The 23,329-nt window shown below is 37.8% G+C and overlaps 1 long non-coding RNA gene across 1 annotated transcript; it reads right to left on the reverse strand.

Moving 5' to 3' along the window:
• Positions 1–397: 397 nt before the first annotated feature.
• Positions 398–1,133, reverse strand: LOC110675103. The gene is made up of 2 exons (XR_002499282.1): positions 689–1,133; positions 398–624 (listed from the first exon to the last, which is right to left on the reverse strand). It is a non-coding gene; the product is annotated as an uncharacterized LOC110675103 (long non-coding RNA).
• Positions 1,134–23,329: the final 22,196 nt, after the last annotated feature.

Consider the following 23,329-nt stretch of genomic DNA (forward strand, 5'->3'; position numbering starts at 1 on the left):
GCGTGGTATAGATGGATAAATTATGGGTGAAATCATGAGAAAAATTTCGTCCTCGTCTGGAATTCGAACCCAGGACTCTTGTATGTTAGACGAGTGCTTTACCAACTAAACTTCCTACACTGATATGAAAAACATAGTAACGGCAACCATATCGAGGTTGCATTTAAAAATATGTTACTACTTGATTTCAACGGAAAATAAAAATTTATTGGCAAAACTATACCGTTGTGAATTTTACTATGTTTTGACAATAAATGTGAGTGTGGTAAGATTTACCACGTCTTTGTTCATAATTAGCATGGAGGCATGGTAAAATTGCCCACAGTTTTGTTGTCGCATGGTAGATTGTTTATTTTATCTATGAACTGTCAACAATACGAAAAGAAACAGCGATTTTGTTGGCTTATTTTATTTACATTGAAAATGAATGTATACACAATCGACAACTGTGATAATAAGTTGAACGGCACACGGCTGGATAGCCCTCGGCGAGATTGGTAGTGGCCGGCGTCTTCAATCGTGCCGAATGAGATCTGCTGACATTTGTGAGTCAATCAAGGAGTTTATTTCGATCACGTCGGTGTATGCATCGGTGTTCCTGCAGCTTGGGTTAGCCACCGTCTCCTTGAAAGGCGAAAAGTCTTGGTTGAAATTACATACATTTTCGAGCTCGAAAGATAATTCTTACCTGCAGTGCCACCGGAATGTATGGAACCTCGTTTAAGGCGCGGATCATCTGTTCGTTGCACTCCACCTGTTTTTTTTATAAATTATTTCGCTGGAACCATCCGCGGCCACCACGGTACTATCATCCGGGTTGAGTCATGGGTTGAATTCCGCCGATGTATCGGAACAAACCGGCGGAATTCAACCCATGGCTCAACCGTTGTTTTTAGTTTGAGGTCCTGGGAAATGGAGCAAAGATTAATTTTATATTTCTTAAATGAGATGCGTATTTACTTACCGACGCACTTTCAAGGAAATTCGTTGAAAAATCAATTGTAATCAAAGAAATTGAAGTACATGATTCGCGATAGATGATTTACAAGCTACAGCAAAAATGGAGTCTTCAAAAGCACTGTAGTATACCAATGTGATGGATTTTACTAAGGTGGCGCAGATGATTGATGCGTGCCATTAGTTCTCTCTTTCATTCTCCCGCTGTTCTTATGCAGCGCAAATAGTGACGTCACTATTTGCGCTGCATAAGAACAGCGGAAGAATAAAAGAGAGGACTAGTGGCACGCATCAATCATCTGCGCCACCTTAGTAAAATCCATTACATTGGTAGTATACTACATTTCATGGTAATCACCACTATTCGAAAAGTTACCAACTTATGGTTGTCGTCATAATATTTGATTAAATATAACCGTTTTCATTGTCATGGTTACTATTTTATGGCATAGTAAAGATAAGAACGATTGCATTTTTGAACATACTACGATTTTTCTATCAGTGTAGCCACTTGGTGACTCAATAACTCAGATTATTGCAAGTTTCGAATTCAAGTCCCCGGATTACCGAACATCTCAATATACAGTCGACTCTCCATAGCCCGATGTTCAAGGGATAATCGACTTATAGAATTATGGAGTTATAGAATATACCGAAACCAAAAATTCCAAAATCGAAGGAACAAATTTCTGTATTTCCAATACATATATGATCACCTCTGTAAGAAAGTAATATTATTTTGTTGATAGTATTTAAAAAAAAATATATGAAAACTTTTGCGTAATGCTCGACGAATAACATTAGTTCTATTAACATTTTTTTTGTTGTTAATGTTTTTCAACTTTTAAAACAACATGGTTTGCGTCAATATATACTAGAGTGTACTGCCACTCTGTAGCAGACTGAACCAAATGATCCGATTCAATTTGTCTGAAAAATCACATACACACTTAGAAAATATCACCGACTCCGGTAATTTTTTTACCGAAATATAAACCGCTGAGCGCTCGGTAATGCTTCCGGTAAAGTTAATGATTACCGAACAATCTGTAATTTCAATCGACACGCAGTTGTCAAAAAAATTACAGTATGCTCGTAAATTATTACCGAACGAATTGTAAAATAAACTACCGAACGCATTGTTCGTAGCAGCAGGCAGTCGGAATAGAATAGGATGATCAAAACAGCTTAGCTTAGCTTAGCTTAGACTGACTACACATATCAATGGTTGCTATTCCGTGATTGACCGAAGGCAGTGAAAATGCACAAAGAATCAACTAGAAGTTCGGCTGGGATTGGCCATAATCTTCTTCAGTGTGCATAATTCAGTGCCTCTATTTATACAAGGTCAATAACGGCGCCGGCCACGTCCTTGCAGTCAGGTGGGATTGGGGGAAGGAATGTTAGTGTGTAACCTTTGCTATTTGGAGACCGTGTTTGCCTCTGCATCTCCACAAAGGTTACTGGGAGGGATGTTTGTTAATGGGAAGGATCGTTGGGTCACAGGATTCACTTTGATAAGCGATTAGACCATGATAAATAATTATTGGTGAGATATAAACATGCTTAAATGCAAATACAATATTTTCATTTGATATGAACAATATCTATGTAGAGAAAAAATTTGCCGACACTTGACGTGACGAACCTTTCAAAGTTTGTTGAATAAAGTGAACCTTTCGCAAGTCTACACTCGTAGTGTCGAACCATTCAAAGTTTTTTTTAATTACAAAAATAAAGGTAAAAGGAAAAAAGTGTTTTGAAAAAATAAATTAGACATAGATAATTTATGAATCAGAGTTTATGTCGACACTCACAGTGACGAACCTTTCAAAGTTTGTTGACAAATCATATTTACGTCTCACCGTTGTAACGATTAAAGCTGCAGTCATACATATTTTATAAATTAGAAATACTAGCATGAAACGAGCTCACCAATTGATCCGTCATCCTCAGTAACAACCACTTTCAGCTTCACTCGTTTGCTCGGCTATATAAAAGCACTCAGAGAAAATAGGCGCGCGACCCGAGAGGGAAAACGACTGACGACTGCTCAGGCTTTCTTGACGCACTGCCCAGGAGCAAGCGTCAACGTCGAAAGATCAAAAAGAACTATTCGAACGCGGCACTTTTTCACTTTACTCGACCGACGCGCGACATGTTTGATCCTGCCCTCATCGCCAGCCCCCGCAGGAGCAAGCGTCAAGGTCGAAGGATCAAACACAACTCGGCACGGTCAAAGGATCACACACTACTAAATAATTCCGCGAATCACGCCACTTTTCTCCCCCCCCCCAATGCACTGCGCGCGAAACACGATTAATCCTGCTTGGCCGCTTCACCCGCCCCCGCAGGAGCAAGCGGCACGGTCAAAGGATCACACACTCCGCACTAATTGAGAGGATCTGCCGAATCAGAGAAATACGATGAGGTACGCATTTAGCGCTTTTCTAAATGGTTTTAATAAATTCATTGCTTCTAAATTTCTAAGAAAAGCTTATTTCAAGCAATCTCAGTGAATTCGGGCATCAGAAAAGACGGTATGGATAAAAGAACCTCATCAACATTTGGAAAGAGAAACAGTTCGAAACTTCACCAATTTAGGTAAATCAACTGAACTAATGACATCGTAATCCTGATAGCAGCCATGAAACAAACTGCTGGGTGGTTTGTCATTGGTTTCTGTGCCCCCGCAGAATCCAACCCACAAAACTTTCCAACTAAAGTTACTGGTAGCAAGTGGACAACTTACTTTTGTTGTTATGTCAAATAGTAAATAATTAACCGAACAACTACTGGACTATCGTCCGACACTAACTACCAGTACCAGCAAACCGGGATTCTCCCATTCTTCTGACAGTCAGAAGTTCAGAACTGAGAGTCACCCATCGCACTGATTTCCCATCTAGAGTCTGAACACCTCTGGCCCGATAGACCATCAGCTGGCGAGGAGTTTTTGATTGGGACGCAAAAAGTGAAATGTCTTTTTGTTTTGCGGCAAAACTTTCCAACAATAAAAAAAAAACTTTTGACGCTGCCTGTGGGTAGAGTGACCTTTTTGCGATTTCAGGTTTAGAGGTGGGTTCACCGAGTTGGGTTGGATCTCAGAACAATGCAGTTCAAATGGGTCATGAAATAGATTTCTGATACTTTGTACAGTGGTAATGATTGCTCGGAAAAAAAGCTATTGCTTGACAAATTCACTTGCTATGAATGATATTGCGTGACATGAACAAGAGTTTTTGGATGATTTGAAAAAAAAATCCGTTCTCGTATCCGTGAACGTGAACTCGTCAACAAGCAAAAATACACCGTGAACTAAATCATGTTCTTGCGTAAACATGATGGTAGTTCATGGTGTATTCTTGACAGTTCACGCTTCCAGAACTCTTTTTTGAGCGTGAAGTAGCCCAATAAGGTTTTGAAATAAATAACCCTCTCTCTCTGGTATCCAAACAACTAGGCTATATTGATACAACGTCGTCGACATGAAATTTTGTTTCAAGATCAAAATCTTGTTCTTAAGACAAAGTTTAGATTTTCTGTTAATTAGTGGATATAGATATTTTATATCTTTGTTACATTTGGCTTGAATGCCATCAATGTGATTTTTGAAAGTTATATTTCTGTTTTGCATGAGTCTTAGACGCTCAACTTTATCTGATCAATTTATTGGAACACCTCTCACCGTAGTAGAGTAGCAGTATTAAAATGCTTCCATTTTTGCAAACATGAAGTAAACACTACAAACTGTTTCGTAATCTACTACAGATGGCACGCAAGTTTATGATTACTGCCCATGTCGGAATCTTAACTGTTCATTGGCAAAATTTTTTGATGGGAACTTTAATTCTGTTAAAACTATCAAAGTTTAAAAAAAAATGGTTTCAAATAACGAACATAGTTGATGCTTTATACATTAATGAATGATGATTGCATCTTCATCAAATACTGCTTCTGGACAATAATTTCGATAAGCAAAAAAAGTTTTAAATAGGTTTCAGTAGTAACTGCAAGGCTAGCTCTACGTTAATAACTATGAAAATTCTCAACAACTCAGTTTAGCAGAATACTTCACCATTATTGGGGTTTAGTTCCTGGAATAAAAACAACTCCATGGTTCCATGACTTCCATTATCCGATACGACAATGATTTCTCAAGTGACCAACTTCCCCATCAAATCCACCACTTGACGAAAACATACATCATGCCGGATCGTGCAGTGATGGTTATCCTTGTCACATCGCCACGCTCTTCGAATCCATCTATCAGAACGACAGATACAATTCTCACGCTTTCAGTGTGAGTTTGCACACCTTCAGCGAATCCAACTCCATCGACAGAAGTTGGATAATAGCTATATCAAAACCGATGACATCTCACAAGAGTTTCTCCCCTCTTATCACTCTTTTAAAACTTGTACCATACCGCATAGGTTCGCAAACTTTTCTGATGCACGGTCCACCTAGTCGTCATGAAAATGCTTCGTGACATACCAGAGAGTTAATGTTAGAAAAAGTGAATCCTACTAAATTTTTCAGAAGTTACAGTGTTTGACAATTATTTTGAAAACTTTCCTAGAATTGACCATAACCAATAAAGATGTACATCGAATGGAAAACAATCGGGATGTCAATCTAAAAAACAATTTGGGAAACTCGGCCCCACCGGGAAAATGGTAAGCCATCCACGATACTGCAGTAAGTGGGTAGTGTTCAAACAACAAAGAACTCGTGTCCGTTGCGTGTCACCACCGTAATAGGGAAAGAAAAGTGCTTCTCGACAAACCAAGCAGCAGCAGCAGCATCACAGTACAAAAGCGGACAAAGTACCATTGAGAAAAAAGGAGGAAAACCCTTCAAAAACTGTGAGTCTCTAGCTGTTGGCAGTTGTCCCGGCAGATCTCATCCAACTAGGAACACATTGTTGCTCGGGCTTGGGAATGGAAACACAAAATTTCTAAAGTGTGAAGCAGCCCCGTGACACGAGAACTAAACGGAGCACCTTTCATGAATCAGTGCACGTCCCGAACTGGATGGCTGCCGTAGTCATTCCAGCGCTGCTGATCAAACGTGTGGCATTGATCTTTGGCAATATGGTTTAGAGTGGACATATTTAGGTGTTTCAAATAGGAATGCTGCATCATTAGTTTCAAATTGATAAGAAGTTTCTTCTGTAGCGTAAAATACGTCATTTTTTTCCAAGTTTCTTCAAAACATCAGTAATAAATTATTTGTTTATGTATTATATTAAAAAAAAACGATTGTTTTAATTGAATTCAACAGATTAAAGTTTATTTTATTCTGTTAGGTACCCCAAAGATTAGGGGCCCAAATTCAACAAAACCAAGCTAAGGGTCGTGCGTTCGAATCCCACCGGTCGAGGATCTTTTCGGGTTGGAAAAATTCTCGACTTCCCAGGGCATAAGATAACTTCATACCTGTCACACGTAATACATATGCAATAAAATGCTCAATTGGCAAAGAAAGCTCTCAGTTAATAACTGTGGAAGTGCTCATAATAGGCTCTGTCCCAGTGGAGACGTAATGGCAGAAAGAAGAAGAAGAAGTAAGGTTTCCAAATGAACAACTGTCTAAAATTTGAACGCAGTAAGTTTCATCTGCGATGTGCGTATCGTGATTGAAATTTGTGTGCGAATTTAATGAGAAAAACTTTTTTGTACTTTTTAAATGTACCAGTTATAGCCATAGATATTCCGTATTTCGCGATATGTGATAATTAATTCGTTTTAAAATTGAAAAGTTTTTCGTGAATTTCAGTACTTTGATATCAAATATATCTTTTTGGTAGAGCATTTAAAGAGAATCAAAATATGGAAGTATTCGAAAATTTACACATGGCCAAATAGGTAACCACCATGACCATGACTGGTACACTTTCCCTATCGGATTTTGAGGCGCAGAGTTGTTATCGTGTTGGGTTTGATAACAACTCTGCTGAACTGTACTTTAAAATGTACCTTACAACTTGGCCGAAGAATGCAGAGTATTAAAATGTTTCTAGACAAGTTACACAAGCGTTGTGGCACTATGAACTGAAGTACGATAAAAAATTACAGTCTACGATGAATGCAAACGATTTACAGTTTTTTCGGTAAATAAAACGACGATTCCGGTAAAAGTGGACGAATATTGTTTTGATTTTCTAATATATTCAAGGATGTTCGGTAAATCTCGTTTGTAATACCGAAACTTCAGTTAAATATTTTTTTACAGTACGTTTCCGGTAAAAAAAATTACCGAACAACGAGAAAAAAACTAAGTGTGTAGACATTCCACGATTGAAATATGATTAACTTTATAAACATCCAATGATGGCTATACGATTTCCTAATGCATCGTAAATAAAATTCAATCGAACATTGTATGCATCAGTTATCAATTTTCATCTGACTGTGTGTTTTCATCATTCATAACAAAATCTGATAGACGCTATATGATTGTCTAATATGGAAAAAAATCGATAATAATCAAGTCAATGAAGTGCAAACCGTCTGAACAACAATCATCTCATTTCGTGACGCCTGTATTGCACTTATCCGGAATGTGAAGTAATTTCTCGTTCATTTCAAAACATAATAGTGATGTAAACCTTATGTTCTCATTTTAGATTGTAGCAGAACACTTTACAAAGAAGTAAATACTAAACGCCCAGAGGACATATACTTCATGGTACGTGGATTTTTCTCATAATTTCACACATACTTTATTCTTCTTTGCAACGCTTGATGAGTTAATTAATTTAATAACCATTCGGATGAGACTACCGAACATCTCAATATATTCTTCTTCTTTCTGGCGTTACGTCCCAACTGGGACAAAGCCTGCTTCTCAGCTTAGTGTTTTTATTAGCACTTCCACAGTTATTAACTGAGAGCTTCCTATGCCAATTGACCAATTTTGCATGTGTATATCGTGTGGCAGGTACGAAGATACTCTATGCCCTGGGAAGTCGAGAAAATTTCCAACCCGAAAAGATCTTCGACCGGTTGGAATCGAACCCACGACCCTCAGCTTGGTCTTGCTGAATAGCTGCGCGTTTACCGCTACGGCCATCTGGTCCCCATCTCAATATATGTACCGATATATAAATGACATGCTCAGTAGCGCCGCCTGGTGGCAAAATCTTGAAAATTTTGGCTAATATAATGTTAGCCCTTGTACTACACTCAGAAATAAAACAAGTCACAGAATTACTAAAGTTTATGCATTAATTACTATTTTCTGTATGCCTCTCTTTCATTCTGGTGTGAATTTCTACACTAAATGTCATTTCGCCTGGGTTGAAGCTTAGCGATGCTTCAACCCAGGCGAATTGATGAATAGGAATAAAATTCCCTGCAGAATGAAAGAGAGGCAGATAGAAAATAGTCATAAATGACTGAAATTTAGTAATTCTGTGACTACCCGTGTTTCTGAGTGTACTGAACAACTTTGCCGAATACGCCATATTTCTAAGTGGGCAGGCTACTGTGTTATCCGCAAAACAAAAATTCAGTGCTCACTAGCGCCACCTGGTGAGAAAATATCAAATCTCTTGACTCAAATAATGATAGCCCTTGTGCTACTGAAAAACTTTGTTGAAGACGCCATCTTCCGGCCATTGAGCCATCTGCAAAACAAAAATTCAATGTTCACTAGAGCCACCTGGTGAGAAAATATTGAATCTCTTGGTTCAAATAATGTTAGGTCAGGCCATTGAGTTTTCCGCAAAACAAAAATTCAGTGCTCACTAGCGCTACCTGGTGAGAAAATATCAAATCTCTTGACTCAAATAATGATAGCCCTTGTGCTACTGAAAAACTTTGTTGAAGACGCCATCTTCCTAAGTGGTCAGGCCACTGAGCTATTCGCAAAACAAAAATTCAATTCCCACTAGTGCCACCTGGTGAGAAAATATTGAATCTCTGGGCTCAAATAATGTTAGCCCTTGTACTACTGAACAATTTTGCCGAAGACGCAATCTTTCTAAGAGATCAGGCTACTGGGCTATCCGCAAAACAAAAATTCAATGCTCACTAGCGCAACCTGGTGAGAAAATATCAAATCTCTTGTCTCAAATAATCATAGCCCTTGTGCTACTGAAAAACTCTGTTGAAGACGCCATCTTCCTAAGTGGTCAGGCCACTGAGCTATTCGCAAAACAAAAATTCAATGCCCACTAGTGTCACCTGGTGAGAAAATATTGAATCTCTTGACTCAAATAATGTTAGCCCTTGTACTACTGAAAAACTTTGTTGAAGACCCCATCTTCCTAAGTGGTCAGGCCATTGAGCCATCTGCAAAACAAAAAATCAGTGCTCACTAGCGCTACCTGGTGAGAAAATATCGAATCTCTTGACTCAAATAATGTTAGCCCTTGTGCTACTGAACAACTTTGACGAAGACGCCATCTTCCTAAGTGGTCAGGCCATTGAGCCATCTGCAAAACAAAAATTCAATGTTCACTAGAGCCACCTGGTGAGAAAATATCGAATCTTTTGACTCAAATAATGATAGCCCTTGTGCTACTGAACAACTTTGTTGAAGACGCCATCTTCCTAAGTGGTCAGGCCACTGAGCTATTCGCAAAACAAAAATTCAATTCCCACTAGTGCCACCTGGTGAGAAAATATTGAATCTCTGGACTCAAATAATGTTAGCCCTTGTACTACTGAACAATTTTGCCGAAGACGCCATCTTTCTAAGAGGTCAGGCTACTGGGCTATCCGCAAAACAAAAATTCAATGCCCACTAGTGCCACCTGGTGCGAAAATATTGAATCTCTTGGCTCAAATAATGATAGCCCTTGTGCTACTGAACAACTTCGCCGAAGACGCCATCTTTCTAAGTGGTTAGGCCATTGAGCTATCCGCAAAACAAAAATTCAGTGCTCACTAGCGCCGCCTGGTTCATATAGGGCGAATAGGAATAAGCGCCTCTGCTGGACTAGTTAGTTCTCAACTAAAAGGATGATCCTCATCTCCTCAATGTAAATCGTACTGAGTGCTGAAACTTCGCTGAAGATAATAATGTGCTACACCCCAAATTGATGAAATCTCATAAGCCCTGGGAAGAATTTTTGCTTTAAAATATTGAGGGTTTGAAAATATGAATTTTGCAAATATGTAATTCTAAAATATTATTCAATTTTATAATATTGAAACAGGCTCAGATGCCTAAGATCGAATATCTTAAAAATACGTTTCTATTTTCTTAGCACATGATCTCCTTATTCGACCGGAATTTTTTAAAAAAATTTTTCTTGCAGCCCAAAAAATAAATCTAGCGAATGAATTTCGGAATATGTTGTACTTGTTTCTCAGCTCATTCTTCTAAAATATCTTTCTTATAAATAATTAATTCTTTAAATGTTTCTTATAAATATTCAAGATTTAGGAATACGAATTTTTATAACTTTTTTTTTGTCAAAAAAAAACATCTGATGAAAGATATTGGGAATAATTTGTAGCTGTTTTTGCAGACTATTCATATAAACGATAAATAAACGTGGTTCTCTGATATTTGTCGACACATAGCTGCATATTGCTTTTGGAATAACAGTGATGTTTATGTTTACTCAACATCATGCAAGCAAACAAAACATTATTGTATTGAACAAAGTTTATATCAAGCATCTAAATCAATGATTGATTTGACAAAACTTCAACGTTGCTGATATTGCTGTTACACTCACGCGATATGCGACTGCTTCAGGTCCGTCACACTCGGACTCAGATTGAGTACCACTTCTAGTACTGCATTTCGTCCCTCGGCAGTACAAAAGGTACCCAAGTTAGACAGATCGCAGTACACTTTTCACGGCATTCTAGATTACCTTATGAGCCATAAAATTTTGGGCAACTGTAAGGGACATGGAGGTCTTTAATTTGTCTTTGACTGCTTCTTATCAAATTTTCATTCATAAAATGAACGATCATCAGATTCGAAACGACTTGTAAATTGGACTATTCAATGTTACATAAACAAGACAGGCATTTCATATGAAAATATATTGCTTTCAGTCCTTTGTACCGCGACTAATCTACAAATAACAGCGCGCTGCGTATTCAAAGATTATCTGATAGATGCGTAATGTTTCAAACATGATTCTATGTATATTGCTACGAGTCGAGCCGCGTCGCGATTTGGTTGTGCGTCATCTGGTTTGGTGACGATCTGACGATAGCATCCTGCATTCTACATGATTCGGCCCTGCCTGTTTCAGGCGTGTGTGGCAGCGTTACTTCTCAAATGACGTTTCTCCATCCACACGGCAGCTGGCTGGAAAAATATGTCGCTGCTAAGTGGGGTCACGCCAAATTTTTCAAAAATTTGGTGCAAAAATGCTCAAATTAGGGCCCCCGACTATGCCTATGACCTGCAGGGGAATATGAGGGTGCAGGATATACAAAAATATGGGTATATTTTTGGTTTATAAGCTTAGAATGAGAGGGAGAAAAAATCATTCATTTCAATACACTGATCCGTATACGCACGCGTTACGCGTTCAATTTTTTGAACCAATTTGTGGAAAATTGGGGAAAACCCTTGGGAAAAACGTTCATATTTTCAATTTATCACCTGAATCCAGTTAGTTATCCTTTATTTAGTAATTGAAAATATTTTGTAAATTTATATCCAGCCCAGTCGTTCCATATTTAGGCACATTTCCACGGTACTAAAGTATCAAATTTTCCGGGAAAATCGAGAACTGATTTTCCGGAAAATACCTCAGTGACAATGTTTGAGATCATTTAAACCTTTCTGAGTAAAAAAAAGTGTATGTCACCGCTTTAAATTTCCTGAAAATCACTCAAATACCTAATTGGTGGTAAAATTTTCCCAACTTTGCTTGTTTCGCCGAAGTAAGCTGGAAAAACGAGGGAAAATTCTGGAAAAGTTTTTTCCACGATTTGAAGGAAACATGATCCCTCGTAGCGTGAAAGGTTTTATATGACCCAATTCGGCCAGGTTTAAGCAGCCCAATGGTCTAAAGTCAGCATAACGCCTTCGCTCCCATACAAATTTCAAATCGCTCAAACCCATTAGACGATCGCCTTAAGTGCAAAAATCAGTCATTTTTGGGGTCCGTGTATTTATTTGGGTGGCAGCAGATGAAACCTAGTAGGATTCAAAATACATCATTAGTAGTTGTAAATGTCGATAGTGTCATCAGTATCCACGAGTATCCCTTTTACTTAGAGGAAGTTTCATCAATGACTCTTATTACCCTGTAGTACTTAGTTATATGATGGGTAGAGGGCTATGTGGCTCCATACTTCTTCTTTTTCTTCTTCTTGACACATTCTTCATCATTACGCACAAGCAATAGGTTCCAAATCCATTTTTGAAGAAAGTTCTCAATCCTGAAAAGACGCTTTACGAATGACTCGCCCTACAACTATTTTTCACTTGAGATTTTTGCGTTTTTTCGTACATCCCAAGTAACCAAATAGCACTTTAATTCGCTCTGCGTGCTAGCATTATACAGCTGACACGCTTAATTGGTCGAATAATAGCACTAAAAGACCAAAAAGATGAACTAGCAGGCTAGTGTTTACTACATGACACGTGCAAGAACGATGCGGTGAGTAGCAAATTAAGTGATGTATCAAATTCAAATCCAAAATCAGGCAAGTGCCTCAATATCAGATTATTTTGTAAATGAGTGTTGCAATCATAAGAACTGCGTTAACATTAAAACACTAATTTGATTCACAGAATAGTGATTCAATGATTTATTCTTTTCTCAACAGAATATTTCACCAAATTTGCATAGCTTGTACTTACTATAGTGTCTATGTACGAAAAATAGCTAAAACTGCAAGCGAAAAATAGTTGTAAGGCGAGTCATTTTGTAAAGACTTATCTTCATAAAATTATTTGGAACCTATTGAGTGGGTGTATAAAGATGAAGAATGTGTCAAGGAGAAGAAAAAGAAAAAAAATGGAGTCACCCATCACATAACTAAGTACTTCAGGGTAATAGGAGTCATTGATGAAACTTCCTCTAAGTAAAAGGGATACTCGTGGATACTGATGACACTATCGACATTTACAACTACTAATGATGTATTTTTAACCCTACTAGGTTTCATCTGCCACCAGCTGCCAACCGAATAAATACACGGACCCCAAAAATGACTGATTTTTGCACTTAAATGGTTATAATCCTTGGTCTTTAGAAACCTAGTGTCTTCTAGAGAATGATTCATTTTGACTATTTACACAATTTTGTAGAACATTGTTGCTACCGGAAACTTCGCATTTTCAAAATATACGAGAAAAACTAGTTTTAGGGGGTCGTTCATAAAATACTCCCGTATTTTGGAAATGCGGCTGAATACACACTAGGTGTCTTTGGCAAAGTTGTTCGTATTTGAATTATCTACAACTTTGCCAAAGACATCATATTTAAAGACCGTCATTTAAAAAAAATATTTTCGCAGCCCCGCCCGTGGCAAAGTTGCGAACTAACATTTACCGTCAATATATGCGCTATATTTTTAGAAAATTTTTGTCCGAAGACACCATTCCGAAAAAATCACGTTTAAAGGTGCTACAGAATTAAGTTCACGATTTCGGCCGATCGAAATACTGTGCGGTGGTAGCCATTGTTGGCCAATAATGTTTTTGCCTCATTCTTTCCACCAACTTCTCATATCCGATATGGAGATTTCGTTCATGTTCCTCGCGCATCAATCTCTCTCGACTGGATTCGGGGATACATTGCTTCCACTCGTATTTGTAGTCAAGAGTGTCAGTTTTGTTGGGAACGTACTTATACAACTTATCGTTGTCTATGCGATAATCTGGGTGATCTTCTGAAGACTCTCGCACAGCATTTAGAGTTGAGAGGTACCATGCGTCTTTTTGAGTATTAGGATCAACATCAACAAGCTCAACTGCACGAGAGTTATATAAAACCACAAAGAAACCCCGTTTGAATCAGGACCCATTGAGTTACAGACTAGGCTGTAAAGCGTTGAGCACCCGTCGGTCCTCTAGTACCGTCGGATAGATTGCAGTGTAGAATCGAAATTCATGCATCCCGACTGGTAAGCTCGGCTACATCACCATTCGCCAAGCACGTGGAGGCATTGTGGCTTCCGAATTCCAATAGGACACACGTCGGTATCCAGTTCGTCATCCAGCGGTTCCCGATCATCTGAGCCGGCCGGCCAACAATATCACCCCACACACAGACACACACCTCATACAGTTAGAGTAAGTAGATAGAATAAGGTGTTTAAAATTGAAGACTTTTGTAATTGTTTAGCTTTCTGATCGGCCTGCGTGTCTCTCCGTTGTCTAAGCCGACCCTGAGAAAAGGGGCGGGTGTAGCCCACCCCAGACGGCTTCCGTGGCTTGACCAGAAGTCAGGGGAATGCTTGGTCAAGATCCTTCAGGTCTTGGCATTCCAGGAATTGTTCTCCAGTAACAAAGTGTCTTAAAAATAGGAACCTTTGAGATCTCATGCTTAAAAAACGAGACCAAAAAGAGAACGAACAGGAACCAAGAAAATAAATCCAACCTAACAGGCATTACTCTGAAGATTTATTCAAGAGTTCATTCAGTGATTTTTTATGAACTCAAAGAATGCGGCTCAAAATAAGAATTCAATTAAGGAGAATCTAAAATATTACTTCAATGATTTAACCATGATTTTTTCTCAAGATTTTCTCTAAACATTCTTTCAGAACTTTTGTGCATTTCGTTTAGAACATGTTTGAGAATTCAACCAGCAACTCCACTAGAGATACACCATTTTTTTTTTAATTTCCTCCAAAATTATTGTTTAGAATTATTTCAAAATTTCAATCAGTCCTCAAAAGTATATCCAGGAACTCTATCAGTGATCTAACGATATTATGAACGATATTAGTTGAGATTTCGACGTATCATTAATGGTAGAGATTAATTACAACAAATTGCCTGACTGGTCTACCGACTTGTGTAAGCTAATTCAATAAACCCAGAGCAAGAACACGCTGTTGTTGCCATAAGTTACCGGTCGCAGAACGAACGGGTAAGTGACCGAGAAACGCGAGTGAAAGATTTAATGAGCTGTCATGTTAGGTGGGATCGTCGTCGTCGTCGTCAGTACACGCGTAAAGCCGGTAAGAGATTTACAGATTTTTAACGTCAACGCTGATTACCTAGGCGTGTGTTGCGGGAGTCGATGGAATAAATTTACGTCGTCGTCGCTGTCGAGTCGGTCATACACTGTGATAAAAATATTTAACGGATCGTGAAGTAATGATTGTGATTTTACACAACAATGATTGTTTTAAAACTCGAAAGTTTGATTTATGATTGTGGTGTTGAATTTTGTTGCTATTTTTTTAGTATTTTATTCATTTAACTCCTCTCAATTTGAAAATCTTAAATTAATTAACTCATTACGCGTGGTAAAGATGGACAAATTATGGGTGAAATTATGAAAAAAATCCACGTGCTCGGCTGGGTTTTGAACCCAGGACTCTTTTATGCTAGACGAGCGCTTTACCAACTAAGCTACCGAGCCACTTGGTGACCCAATAACTGAGTTGGTTACAAGTTTAGAATTCAAATCCCTACAGACCACGCGGACCCCTTTCATAACCCATATCCATCCATCTCATGTCACTACACACGCAAAAAAAGCGAGTGCGATTTATTTAGTGTTGAAACTGTTCACTCCTGGGTTCAAATCCCAGCCGAGCACGTGGATTTTTTTTCATAATTTCACCCATAATTTGTCCATCTTTACCACGCGTAATGAGTTAATTAATTTAATAACCATGCGGATTGGATTACCGAACAGCTCAATATAAGCGTCAATTTATTGAAAATCTTGTCATTATTTTATCAGAGAATTTAAAATGTGAACCTAGTTTTTAGGCAAGTTCAAAAATTGGCATATTCAAATAACATGTGATAAAAATTCGTTGAACTTGTACCTATCATCAATATCGGAGCAGTTTTATAAGTGAGTGCCATTTAAATTATTTCGTTTCATGGTTTTCAAATAATTCAAAGATCTCACTTATGATCCTATTTTTGAAAGAGTTAAGTAACCAGAATATGGCTTGTTCATCATTCATGATTTTTGGAAAACCAAATCTTTTTTGGTTCAGTGTGGAACTAAGTTGCCAACAAGCATCGAAACATGACACGAGAATCTGTGGGGGGAAATTGTGGGAGTACATCTGCCAACAAAGCGGAATAGTATCACGTTCCACGGTCGACCAAACTGGAGTGCATTCCAGAGGCGCTCTTGATCGTGGATTTACCTAGCGTGGATTCCTGCGCTTATGTAAGTAGGGTGAGGACCGCATACAGGTGGAAAATGTATGTCATTTCGATTAACTGCGCCCAGAACATGGGGATTGACAAATGGATTCTTGAGACCACTTAAGCCGCGACAATAATCACCTTTTCGTGAACCCTTGCGCTCAATTGGAAATTTGCGGCCCCCGAATTGAGGGTAATTTCTCAACCTCTTCCGAACAACCTCATACTACAAATGAGAAGATATTCAGCTAAACGCAAACCAAGTGTAGCCAAATCCCGCACATATGTTTCCCATACAGACACCGCCCCTGACATGTCAAAACATAAAAAAATATCCATTTGTCTCGAAATCAGTGCCTGTCTCGGGATGCTGGTGATCTCTTTCGCTACTCTCTTCTGGGTTGGGTTCTTCGGCCAGGCCTGGGCCATGGAAGGTGTCATAATACACACACGCAACTCTTACTCATTTCTTCGTTTGAAATGCATCATGTGTGTTTCATTGAGTCGTTTAGTGGCATACCGAACAATTAGCTGGTGTCATCGATCATCCGCGTCGCATCGTGATCGTTGTCGTTATTTCATTAGCGGACTGTTTTACGATCATCATTTGTTCCAGGATCCATGTTGTTCATTTCATGTTTCGAGATCAGTGAATCAAATTATCATCAAAGGAGACCAAAAAAACAACAAAGCAAGCTCGCTCACAACCGTTTATCCCAACTTTTGAGGATTGGGATACAATAAAAAGCAAAATGACAATCACAGGGCGCAACATTCTTGAAACCTTTCCAACTCACGATTAATCAGTTATTTTAAACACAAAATCAAATTTGTTTTATGAATGCTGTTCAAAAATGTTTCAATGTTTACCAACACAAAGAAAGTTCTTGAAAATTACAATGCGAAGCCCAGAAAATCGCTGCGCACGTGGTGATCGATCATTGTCATATTCTGTTCAAGTGGTGATAAACCGATGTTGTGGAATAAAATTGTTGCAAATAGAATAGAAGATGACAATGTATTTGTTGCTGCGTGTTGGGTGACAATTGATTCACTGTTCGAGACATAACAACAAACAAAGAGAACAAATTTCTTTAAAATCTATCGCCTAGTTTACACCTTAATCATATGGTGAGCAGGTTGCACGAAATACTGTTTCGTAAAACAAGACCTGCAGATGGCAGTAGTGTGAAACATCAAACACAAAAAAAACTATGGGCGATTCTCTAATTGTGAGGTTTGTAACATAGCTAATTTGAAGTGATGCTTAAACGAGTAGGCGATGGAAATTTCGTCAGTGATACGTCTGTTTGTCTACGGATTACGCCTAAATTAATTAGTGTTCATGTAGTAGCCCTATCCATTTTTCCGAAAAAATAGAGATTCCCAATTCCAAATCATTATCTTTACATGTGAATTCAGACCCGTATCTCGACTAGCGAACCAGCAGACGCTACTTAAGCTACGGAAACTATGAGTAGGGTAGAAGCTCCGGTTTTGGCCATGCGCCAGTTGTAGCCATAGTGGATTATACAGGGTTTTACATAGCCAATCAGCATGAAACATTTTGTGTTCTGTAGATCACATTCACATGATAGAGCAACATTCATTTACTCGACTAAATTGGTTGAAAACATAAGAAAAACAATTAATTTTCCTTATAATTTTAACACTCATACATCTAATTTGGCCACTCTCGTAAGAAATCAATGCGATTAGCTAATTTAGGAACCGAAGTTAAATCTCTGGCTGAAATTGGTTCTGGTGGCCTATATTGACCAACGAGATTTTCAAAGCGAAAAAATGGTCTTAGCTCTGTTCCGATATTTTACATACATAATATGGATTGAAAGCTTGCATTTGACATATTTGTAGTATAAATACGACTTCCCATATATTTTTTATTGACATTTTCTCTTAGGCTGGCCAAAACCGGTGATTTTATCCTAGTGTGCACACGTCAAACTGAAATAATCATGTGGCACAGTACATAATATTAGAATTGAGGCTATTTTTCTGTACGATGGAATAAATCCGAGTTTCAAGTCTGTTTATCTGTGCTGTTTCTTCCGACCAAATTTACTTTCCAGTTCTGTGTAAATTTAATGGCAGTTTTACTAATAGAAATAATGAACCATAGAAGAATAATGTCGCTGGTGTTCCCTTTGTTCTTGCTCAGAAACATGTTGGGTACATAAGTGTCAAACTGCATACACGGAGACGGAATTCAACTCAATTTTGGGTTGTTTCAACGCAATTCCGTAGTTGAGCCCAATAACTCAATTTTGGCTAAATTTCCAAGGTCCCCACTAGGTAGTTTGGCTTTAATTCCATTAGAAAAATATACTCAATTTTGGGTTGATTTAACGCAAAATTGAGTTCTTTCGACCCAAACATAAGAAAAGTTGCATTTACCCAAATTTGGCTTATTGGGCCATAGTACTCCCATTGGGTAGATGCACCTCTTTCTATTTTTGACAACATTCGTTTGGGAGAAAGAGAAAACCGAGAGATTTTGGGTTGAAACTATAATCGATATAATCGATCGAACTCAAAAATTAGGTAAAAATATTTCTCCATGTACATATTCGCGTTGACATTTATAGCCCCGCCTATCTCCGTCAGCAAAAGATTTTCCGACAGCGACGCCAGGACTGTCATCTTCATAGAAGAACTGTCAAAGAGCTTCCCGATCAGCTGATTTGAAACGTCTTGTGAATAGGCCTATTCAGATACATCAGAGCAAGCGTCATTGGTTTAGGAACAGGCCCCTTCAGAATCCTGCAGGTACATCGGCCGCACCAGAAAATGATCGTGGCATTGAGCATGAAATTTCATAAACATATATGAATTGGATTAGCGTGTTTATGCAGCGCAATTTAATGTGTCGAATTAAGAGCTTAGAATCAGTTTCCCGCGGAAAGATGCATTTTGAGCTTTTGAATGAAACATTAGACGAAAACGGTCTCCTACAAATTTTTTGAAATAATATACAATTTTATTTTGTCTTATGACGGTATTCAAAAGATATGTTTTATGTTCGCCCCAATCAGAGATATTCACAATCAAAGTAGGCATGTTTATGTGAGAAAAACAACAATAACTCCCAAACGAAAAGAGATAGCAAGTTTCTTCACTCACCGAAATACGTATTCTTCAAAGCTCTTAGAGTGTTTCATAGACTACTTTGATGAGATATTAGAATTGAAAACGCCAGTGCCAGAAAACCAATTCTGCTCGGACCACCCTATGTCACCGTAGGAAAAAGGCTCTAAATCGGTCAATTTAAGAGATACAAAAAAACTTTTTTTGGCAAAGTTGCTTAAAATTGAATAATCTACAACTTTGCTGAAGCATGTATGATATAATTTCTACAAATAAGAAGGTTAGTTACACCATTTCTATGAGAACGTGGATAACCCTAATTTTCAATAACACCAAACAAAGGGCCTTACTAATACAAACAACTTTGTAGAAGATCGTTTTCGTTTAATGTTTCATTCTAAGGCTCAAAATGCATCTTTCCGCATAAAACTGGTTTCTGGACCATAGTGCATTGATTTCAAAATTTCCATAAGCAGTTTTTTCGTTTGAAATTGAGAAAATCTACAGGAAAATGTGTTCACTGTATCCTATTCCTCAACCGAAACACAGTGAACACATTTTCATCGAATAATTTGTAGTTTTGAACAGAAAAACTGCTTTCGAAGTTTTAATGATGACAATGATTACGATGACGGAGCGTTGAACGTTACACTGAGAACAGCGTTGCAGTTGAAAATACTATATTAGAGGGTTAAACGCCACTTGATTTGTGCAGACTAAATTAGCATTTATTTCAAATATTTTGTGCATTCAATTTTACCATGGTAACATTCCGACAGTAAAAATTACTATATCATGGCTAAAAACTAGCAGCAAGTCTGAATCGAACCGAGAATCTTGCGATTGTCAAGTGTGAACGCCTACCGCCTGGCTATCGATGCGGTTAGATTGAAAGAGACCAAAACGCAAATAAAAAGCGTTGTTGTTAGCTCAATCGTGATTGGAATAGTAAAATTAAGAACTTGTTCATGGTTCTCATTACTTCAACGTTTGTTTCAGTGTAATAAATGAACAAGGTCAACAATACTGTGAAAATAGTCTCTCCGAAAGGAATCACCCTTCGCGTGCTGCGTACAACTTACTCGATCCATCGCTTGTTCACAAATGAGGAAGTATCAACACGCTTCGGGCTCGTGTGCGTTCGCTCCAGGGTTGCCACTAGAATTTTGAAAATGTCTGGCGAGTTCAGACTAAAAAGTCTTGCAAAGTCTGGCAGACAGCATTGTGCAGGTATACTAAATACTAGACTCGAATTTAGACGGTGACGAAAAAATATACATCATAGAAAAAATAGTCTAAATTCATTTCAGCACTGAAACAAGGCCTTTTAAAATGTTTAAGGCTATACATTCTAGTATTTCAGCTATGGTATTTATCAGTCCGTTTATTTATGAATCCGTGAGAAAGTTTCACCATGCCTGTTTTCAAAACTCTATATTAAATTTTTAAACGAGAACTGCACTCTAGTAGAGTTGATCTGGACACAGTTTTTCTACCACAAAACAATATTTTATCCACGATATTTTTTTTTGTTTTTCAATAGTTTTTTCACCAGTTATGAAAAAATCTTGTTTTTGAAATCTGTATCGATATTGGTTTCAAAAATATTCTGAAAAATGGGGGAGCGACATTTCCCATATAAAACTGCTTTGTCTGTCATTTTGCTTTTACTCAATTTATCAAACAAAACACATATGCAAAACAATGTCAGGTTTCGTTCAAAAAAAATCTTCAATATCGGTTGAGTTATCTTTCAGAAAACTTAAAATTACAAAATGATGTTTTTCGAAGTTTTCAAGATGAAACAATTTTTCAAGATTCAAACACATTAATACTCATTACTCAAAAACTGTTGCACCAATTTGCTTCATTGTTACACAACAGGCTCTCATCAAACTATTGTTTTGAAAAGCGAGTAACCGATCATGAGAAAAATTCTAAAGCCTGCGTTATTAAACTGGGTTATAGCTACGCGTCGGTCTGTAAAGTCTGGCTGAATTTAAAAAGTCTTGCAAAATGAGTAGTTTGTCTTTTTGTCTTTTCTTCGATTAAAAATCTTGCAGTGCCAGATTAATCTGGCAGAATGGCAACCCTGGTTCGCTCTCAACATCGAACAGGGATGCCAACATTGACAACTTGATAGTTACCAGCACAGATGTACGTATCAGACTACTCTCACTTAATGCAATGCCATTTGTACCTCACATCTTCCCATTTCTCCGAAGTATGTCAACTTAAAATGTTTGTATGTCTAATATTAACTATTTTTTTGTTTACAATGAATTTCATTTCATTAGAGAATATACAAAACAAACAACAAAACAAAAGTGCTTTTAAGCCGTTCTCTAAACTATGGCAGATGGGAAAAATTATTATTTAAAATTAAAGTTCAACATTGTAGCGAACTTTTTGACTTGCGAATAATCGCTTAGAATAAACATAAAATTGAAACTGAAGAAAATTCTAATAAATCCTTAATTGAAAACATTATATTGTAGCATTATAATTGATTCTTCATGATTCTGATATAGTAAAGTTTTGAGAGATATCCCGTAAGTGTTGATAAATAATTCAGTTTAATAAAACATTATTCTTTTCCAAATAGGATTTGTTAATTCTCAACGATATACTAGCCAACACAAAGCTTTATACTTGATAATGAAGAACGATGAATATCTGTTCTCTGTGGTCAAGGCGCAAACAAACAAATCATATTTTATTCTCTAGAAGTCTAAAAATTGCCTTTCTGGCCAATGACTCTTTGCGAACTACTGAACTATAAATCAATAGATCCAAATTTCCTCTCCGGCAGAGTATTTTGCCCTTCCGGACATTGCCTTTCCGGCAAACAAACCACTGTGAATTTCTGATTCGACATTTACCACGAAAATCAACAGATCCAATATTCCTCTCCGTCAGCGGGCATTGCCTTTCCGACAAACACATCGCTGTTAGTTTCTGATCTGACATTTGCCAAGCAAATCAACAGACCCAAATTTCCTCTCCATCAGCGGACATTACCTTTCCGGCAAACAAACCGCTGTAGGCTTCTGAATCTGATATTTGCCTTGTTAAACAACAGAATTGGTTCGATTCGTTGCTCTTATACCGTTTTGACTCATATTCCGAACACTTAAGGCCAACAGTGACTTCAAATGCATCTGATTGGCACAAATTGGCAAATATTTGTGTAAATTTTAATTTCTTCGCAAAGTCTAACTGTTAGCTGTTGAGTGTACCAATAATAATGTTGATTGAATTAGTTTAATTATTGTTTAAACGTAAAAGTATGGAACAACATTTTGATTCAAATGCCGAACACTGTGTTTATTCTGTCTCATATTCCGAACACCTTGATCAGTGTTGTAAGCAATCACGGTAGTCGACACGTTTTCACCGATATTCGGCAGCGCTTCGCTTAAACATTCACAACATGAGCGATCAAACGAATGTCGAAAAGAAAAATGTCAATTGAATGCCACTGACCACGATAGCTATGTTAAGAAGCGTTATGGTGTTGTTTGTTTCTGTTCTGCTTTCACTGTATGTGTGTCACATTCGGCATAACAGACAAGATCAAATTATCCATGTTTTGTTATGATCCGATATTTGAATTCTATGCAAAACTTATGATTTATGCAAATTTTCTCGTATCAGACGACATTCAATTGACACTTTTTTGTGTTTGTCGACATTCATTCTACCGCTCTTGCTGTGACTGCTGACCATGGCAACGAAACGAACGTCGCTCAAAGTGTCGAATGTTTACAGCACTGACCTTGATTCAAATTCCGAACAGCACGAATAAATCATATGCAAATGAATAATTTCGCAAGTAAATTTATCTGAGCTTATTCTTCTAGCCTCAAACCAGCGAATCATCACTACTCCCGTGGTATAAATTTTATTGGAGACGTTAAAATTGAATTGCAATTGACTGCCATTTCCTTGTTATTCGGTGACATATTTCAGCGAAACATTTCAACCA

The sequence above is a fragment of the Aedes aegypti genome, chromosome 2 (genome assembly GCF_002204515.2).
Source record: "Aedes aegypti strain LVP_AGWG chromosome 2, AaegL5.0 Primary Assembly, whole genome shotgun sequence".
Taxonomy (NCBI): domain Eukaryota; kingdom Metazoa; phylum Arthropoda; class Insecta; order Diptera; family Culicidae; genus Aedes; species Aedes aegypti.